Source organism: Neophocaena asiaeorientalis, unplaced genomic scaffold, assembly GCF_003031525.2.
Source record: "Neophocaena asiaeorientalis asiaeorientalis breed wild unplaced genomic scaffold, Neophocaena_asiaeorientalis_V1.1 scaffold476, whole genome shotgun sequence".
Classification (NCBI taxonomy): Eukaryota; Metazoa; Chordata; class Mammalia; order Artiodactyla; family Phocoenidae; genus Neophocaena; species Neophocaena asiaeorientalis.
This window is the reverse complement of record NW_020172178.1, coordinates 63,917-70,780: the sequence shown is the minus strand read 5'-3', so window position 1 is coordinate 70,780 and position 6,864 is coordinate 63,917.

Sequence of the window (6,864 nt, the reverse complement as noted above, 5' to 3'; positions counted from 1 at the left end):
AAAAAAAAAAAAAAAAAAAAAAAGTTAAATGTGCGTGCTCTTTGACTCAGCAGTTTCACTAATAGAAATTTATCCTATGGTTAATAGCACACATATGCACAGATAAATATATAAAACTATTCATTGTAGCATTATTCTTGGTAACAAATGATCGTAAACAACCTAAATGTTCATCAGCAGAAGACCCTAGTTAATTAAATTAAAAAAGCACATTAGTACAATAATTCTGTGCAGCCATTAAAAAAAGACAAAGGTATAGCTCTATGTGTTATTAAGATCAATATGCAGTATATGATGTTAAATGAAAACTAGCAAGATGTAGAACAGAGTGCAGAATGCTTCTAGTGGAGAATATTGGCTAGATATGCATATAGTATCTCTGAAAGGACAGTCAAACTGCACCTGGAAGAAGGAGTTGGGGTTGAGAGTGAGAGTGAGACTTTTCATTGTATGTTCTTGTTCTCTTTGCTTTTTTTTTTCTAATTTATTTTATTTTTGGCTGCATTGGGTCTTCATTGCTTTGCATGGGCTTTCTCTAGTTGCTGTGAGCAACTACTCTTGGTTGCGGTCCGTCGGGTTCTCACTGTGGTGGCTCCTCTTGTTGTAGAGCACGGGCTCTAGGCACGTGGGCTCAGTAGTTGTGGCTCACGGGCTCTGGAGCGCAGGCTCGGTAGTTGTGGTGCACGGGCTCTGGAGCACAGGCTCAGTAGTTGTGGCTCACGGGCTCTGGAGCGCAGGCTCAGTAGTTGTGGCTCACGGGCTCTGGAGCGCAGGCTCAGTAGTTGTGGTGCACGGGCTTAGTTGCTCGGCGGCATGTGGGATCTTCCCGGACCAGGGCTCGAACCTGTGTCCCCTGCATTGGCAGGCAGACTCTCAACCACTGCGCCACCAGGGAAGCCCTCTCTTTGCTTTTTTAAAAAAGCATATGTTACATATTTTTCTACACAAACAGAAAAACAAAAAAGTCATGCTTTTTTAATAAGGGCAGATCAGCCATATTAACAGTTTATTTTATTTTATTTATTTTTTAAACAGTTACTTTTTAAAAATTAGTTAATTAATTTTTGGCTGTGTTGGGTCTTCGTTTCTGTGCGAGGGCTTTCTCTAGTTGTTGCAAGTGGGGGCCACTCTTCATCGTGGCGCAAGGGCCTCTCAGTATCACGGCCTCTCCTGCTGCGGAGCACAGGCTCCAGAAACACAGGCTCAGTAGTTTAAAACATTGTCATGTACGTAATTCAGGGCAAAAATTAACGAATCCAGACTTAAACAAAACAAAGTGTCCACATTTCCCCTCTGACTACTACTTTGTCAGAAAAGGGAGTATGCAACTTCTAAAGAGGTTTACGAGAGCTGGGCTAAATATGAGAATAGGGTACCATTAATGATAGGGAGGAGGTATTTCTAAAACTGATGGGCCCAGCCTTAACCCTCTAGCCAATGTTACTGTAACTATTCCAGTTCTCAGGTGACCTTTGGGATCAGAGTTGCTCTATTTAAAGACATGGCCCAGACTTCCCAGGTGGCGTAGTAGTTAAGAACCCACCTGCCAATGCAGGGGACGGGTGTTTGAGCCCTGGTCCAGGAAGATCCCACATGTCGCGGAGCAACTAAGCCCATGCGCCACAGCTGCTGAGCTCTAGAGACTGCGAGCCACAACTACTGAAGCCCACCCGCCTAGAGCCCTTGCCTGCAACAGTAGAAGCCACTGCAATGAGAAGCCCGCGCACCGCAGCGAAGAGTGGCCCCTGCTCACCACAACTAGAGAAAGCCCGCACGCAGCAGCGAAGACCAAAACGCAGCCAAAAAAATAATTAAAAAAATAAAATAAAATAAAGACATGGTCTAGGAAACAGTGAATGCTAGACAGTAAGCCTCTATTTAAATCTTTTAAAAAATAGCAGTTCACGTTGGGGCAGCAACAAGGCAATTGGGGTACAGTTTTAAATAGAAATTTACTCTTATGCCAGAAATTCTGCTGGGTATAGAAGTAACTTCTGGAAGCACATTACTAGTTTAAATGAGTGCTTTATAGGGCCAAGGTATTGCCCCTTGATACCAGAGTACTGAAAGTGTGTGCTGTAGCTTTAAGATGTCCTCATGATATTTGCTGCGTATGTTTGGTGGTTTAGGAAACCATTGTTTTCATGATTGTAACTTAAGAATTTCTCAAGACTAACCACCACTTAAAACCTTGTTTGTGACTGTGGTCTATGTTTTTCTCGCATGAATAAGGAAAATCCCAAGACAGCCAACATCACAAGAACTGTTAGAAAAAATAAATTGAGAGACTCATTTTAAATCTTGACCTTGAAAAGAATATATCCCTACATGCTGAAACTGGAAAGAGCTAAGTAACCAAACATACCTAGAACACATGACAAATTATGCTATGCACTTAGTAACTTTATTCTCTCTAGATTGTTTTGGAGCCTCGTGAGAGGGCTGTTGAGTGGCAATAAAAATCACTCATGCAGTAAATAATTACTGAGCACCTACTATGTGGCAGGCACTGTTCTGGGCATGGGGCACATGGCATAAACAGACAAAAAATCCCTGCCCTCATGAAGTTTAGATTCTGACAAAATGTATAACATGTCATATGACAGTAAGTGCTCTGGAGAAAAACAGGGGAGGCAGATGCTTAATTTTCAGTAGGGTGGTCAGAGGCAGCCTCACTAAGCTGACAGTTGAGCAAAGGTCTGAAGAAGGTGATGGAGCCCGTCAGGGCTGAGCATCCAGGCAGAAGGTACACTGAGCCCAGAAGCCCTGATACATGTTTTTCTGGCATGTTCTAGAATCAGCAAGACCAGTGAGGCTGGAGTGGAGCAAGGGGTGGAGGGGGTTGTAGAAAATGAAGTCAAAGTCGAGGGCCACTTACTTAGAACTTTGTGTGCCATGTTAAGGACTTTGGCTTTTATTCTGAGAAGGGGAGCTATAGAAGGATTTTTGAGAGGAATAACTTTTAAAAATGATCCCTTGCCTCTTGTTTGATAGTAGACTTTTAGGAGACTTGAGCAGATTTTGGTGGGTGGAGAGATCAGCAGCTTATCTTTATAGACAGGTTAAGTTTCAGGTGCCTGGTAAGATATCTTAGTAAATATCAAGTAGGCAGTTAGATATTCAAGTCTGGAGCTCAGGAGAGAGATCAAGGAAGTGACAGAAATTTGCGTTTTAAAGCCATGAGCCTGGATGCGATGACAAGGGATTAAGTGTAGAAAAGAGAACTGGGGCATGCCAACACTTGGAAATTGGGCAGATCCTCAAAGAGGAAACAGGAAAGGGGATAGGAGAAGCTGGTGAGGAAGGAAGCAAATCAGAAAAGTATCTAGAATTGGACTAATACATGGTAGCTACTAGCCACATGTGACTGTTTCATTAAAATTTAAAATTCAGTTCCTCAGCCGCACTGGCCACATCTCAAGGGCTCATTTCATGTGGCTCCTGGCTATTCATAGGGACAGCACAGATACAGAACATTTCCAACATCACTAAAATTCTATTGGGCAGTACTGATCCAGAAGTCAGCTGAAGAAAATAGCTCAAGGACAAGGGAGTGTGTCAAAAAGTAATTTGAGGGACTTCTCTGGTGGTCCAGTGGTAAGACTCTGTGCTCCCAATGAAGGGGGCCCGGGTTCGATCCCTGGTGGGGGAACTAGATCCCACATGCATGCTGCAACTAAGAGTCTGCCTGCCACAACTAAGACCCAACGCAACCAAAATAAATAAATAGTGTTTTTTTTAAATCCATTAAAAAAAATAATAATGAGGGGGAATTCCCTGGCAGTCCAGTAGTTAGGACTCCATGCTTTCACTGCCAAGAGCCCAGGTTCAATCCCTGGTCAGGGAACCAAGATCCCACAAGGCACGACACAGCCAAAAAAAAAAAAAAAGTAATTTGAGGACTGAGACTTGACCATTGGGTTGTTACATGTAAATGACTGGCAACCTCTTGACAAGAGAGCAGCTTTGGTAGAGTGGGAGGCAAAAGCCTGACAGAATTGTATTCAGGATAAATTGGACGATAGGAATCAGAATCACAAAATACAGACATCTCATTCCCGACCTTGGGCTCTGGCTGGCAGCTGTTTGCAGTCTACCTGGTATGGTCATGTCTACTCTGCCGCCACTGCTGCTGAGGGGCCTGACAGGCCAGCCTGCAGCTCCCGGTGCTGCATGCCCAGATGCATTCCAAGCCACCATGGGAGCAGCTCAGGACCATGGATGTTGCCATTGGGCTTACCTCCTGCTTCCTGTTTCCTCCTGCCTGGGGCAGGGTCTTGTCATACCTGGAGAGCTACAAGAAGCAGGAGTAAAGAGGGCTGTCCTTTCCCTTCTCTGTGACATGACCACCCCTAGCCTGTCCTGATCATGTCTACTGCATTCCTGGCTGGCCTCCCCTAGATCATGGCCTTCAGTTAGTGACCTTCTGCAGCTGATCTTCATGACCCCTCTTTCTCCATGCTTGACATCCTGGGACCACATACATTAGTTTATAAGTCTGCTTAACACTGAAGTCTATTTAAACCTTGGAAAAAAAGAAAAGAAAGAATATATAGACACCTTTTTAAAGATTTGCACAATTCAGACAGCTGGGGTAAGCCTACCATGAAATAATTGTTGACACTGTTCCACAGACAAACACAGTTCTCACGAGTAACAGTTGAAGCTTTATGTTGCGTGAAAACCCCTGGCGCAGTAACTCTCAACCGTAATAGACTTCCTTGAAGACCTCCTAAAACAGGATTGCCTTGGCCCCTCCCCCCAGGGATTGATAGTTGGGAGGGACCCTGGCATTGTTTATGAGGAGTTTTGCCTTGTTTTTTATTTCCTTGAGTGATTCTAACATTCAGCCACAGTTCAAGACGCACTCACTGCCTTAGACCAAAACAAAAATACCAATGCATAATGATTCCCAACCATGGTCCAGAGTTATATGGAACTTTATCACTATACTGGAGAATTTATAGTGATGGCACATACTTGATGCAAAAATGAGTCATGTAGTATTGCAGTAAGCTTTTCTGCCAGTGATTTGGAGATTGAGAACATTAAATCCATCAAGAAGGAAATCAAAAAAAAAAAAGAAGGAAATCAATACCAGATAATCTTAACACAGACTTTAACACTACCCATGGTGAACAAACATACAGGTTTGATTATTTTATGGGTGCTGTTACTCTCGTAGCACTTCTCTGATGATTCCACTTCTGCAAAGAAAAGCTTGTTAATTATAAAAGCTTTGTTTGAAGTAGAATCAAATTCTAAACTTGGGGAATCACATTTTTTACTTTGAAACTGGTAACCTCTTTAAAACCAGAAAATGTGGCAATTCCCTGGCGGTCCAGTGGTTAGGACTCCGCGCCCCGCCACTGCAGGGGGCACATGTTCGATCCCTGGTTGGGGAACTAAGATCCCATATGCTGCAGGGCAACTAAGCCCGCTCGCTCTAGAGCCCATGTACCACAATTAGAAGCCCAGTGCCACAACAAAGAGCCCGCATGCCGCAACTAAGACCCGACGCAGCCAAATAAAAAAAATAAATATTAAAAAAAAAAAAAAACCCACTAGGAGCTGTAACTGTTTTTCTCAATCTGGAAGCAAATATCACTGAGTAGCTATAGATACTAGGATATGTCCCTTCCCTAAAATCCCTGAAGCACTTTCTACATTTGCCATTTATCTCGTTATCTAATCCTGTATTCACAGCTTTTTGTATTGTGATGTGACTATGAAATAAGTGATCTGTTACAATACACAGGTCTCCTATCCATTGGTTTCAACCTCCACCTCAATCTAATAGGGCTAAGGACTAATTTCCCCTTTCTCTCTTTACCAAAAGAGTGCTTTGAACTATTAAATAGCCATTGAGAAAATAGGACTAATCTAAAACTTGGATAATTAATTCCTAAATAATCAAAAAACAGATTAACCCTGCAGTCTAAACCTTTGTGATTGCATTTGGAAATACATTACTCCTACTCTAATTATTTTAATATTTCTACTATCAAGACAATATCTTGAAAGAAAGAGATGGACTGAGCATTTGCTCACCAAATCCCAAATAACTAGAATCTTAAGTGTAAGAAAGTCTACTTCCATAAAAAGGAATTACTACCTTACAAGACAAATAGCAAACTCACAAACCCTGCATTACATCAAGCATTTATAAAACAAAAAATAATGGAAATAATTTCCTTAAATCATTTCCAAACTATCACTGCCTCAAGACAAAACAAGAAACTGCTCAATGACTTTCCTTAATCTTTTCTTTGATAAGCAGTATAGTGGAATGATAGAGCTGGAGATCTGAAACCAGATATCCTGGGTTCAAATCCTAGCTCTTCCACTTGCTGTGTGACCATGAGCAAGTTATTAATTGGTATGTGCTTCAGGTTTCCTCATTTTCCTCTTCTGTAAAATGGTACTAGTACCAGTACATACCTGCCTCATAGGACTCTTGTGCAGCATGAATGTGTATCATTCAGGAAACTGCCTGCAGCATGCATATTTTTAGTAAGTATTCAAAAGATCCAAGTGATTTGGTTATCTGACGCTTGCAGAAACATATATTTCAAACTGCTGCTTAATTTGAAGATTCAATGTATTGTAGCAAAAAATATATCCTTTCAGTAACTAGACCTTTGGAAGTAGTAAAGGAGAGAAATGAGATTAATTGGAGAAGAACAGAAGAATCTGATCGCACTGCTTTTGAGTTACAAGAGTACCTGCTTTATCTTTCAAGTAAAAGCTTGCTGTGGAATGCTCAGCCTTCCATTCTGGTCAAACCTGATACAAGGTAAAGGTTGAGCTTGCTTGAAAACTTTTAGATTTTCAGTAGCTCACACAAATTGAGAAAAACCTTTC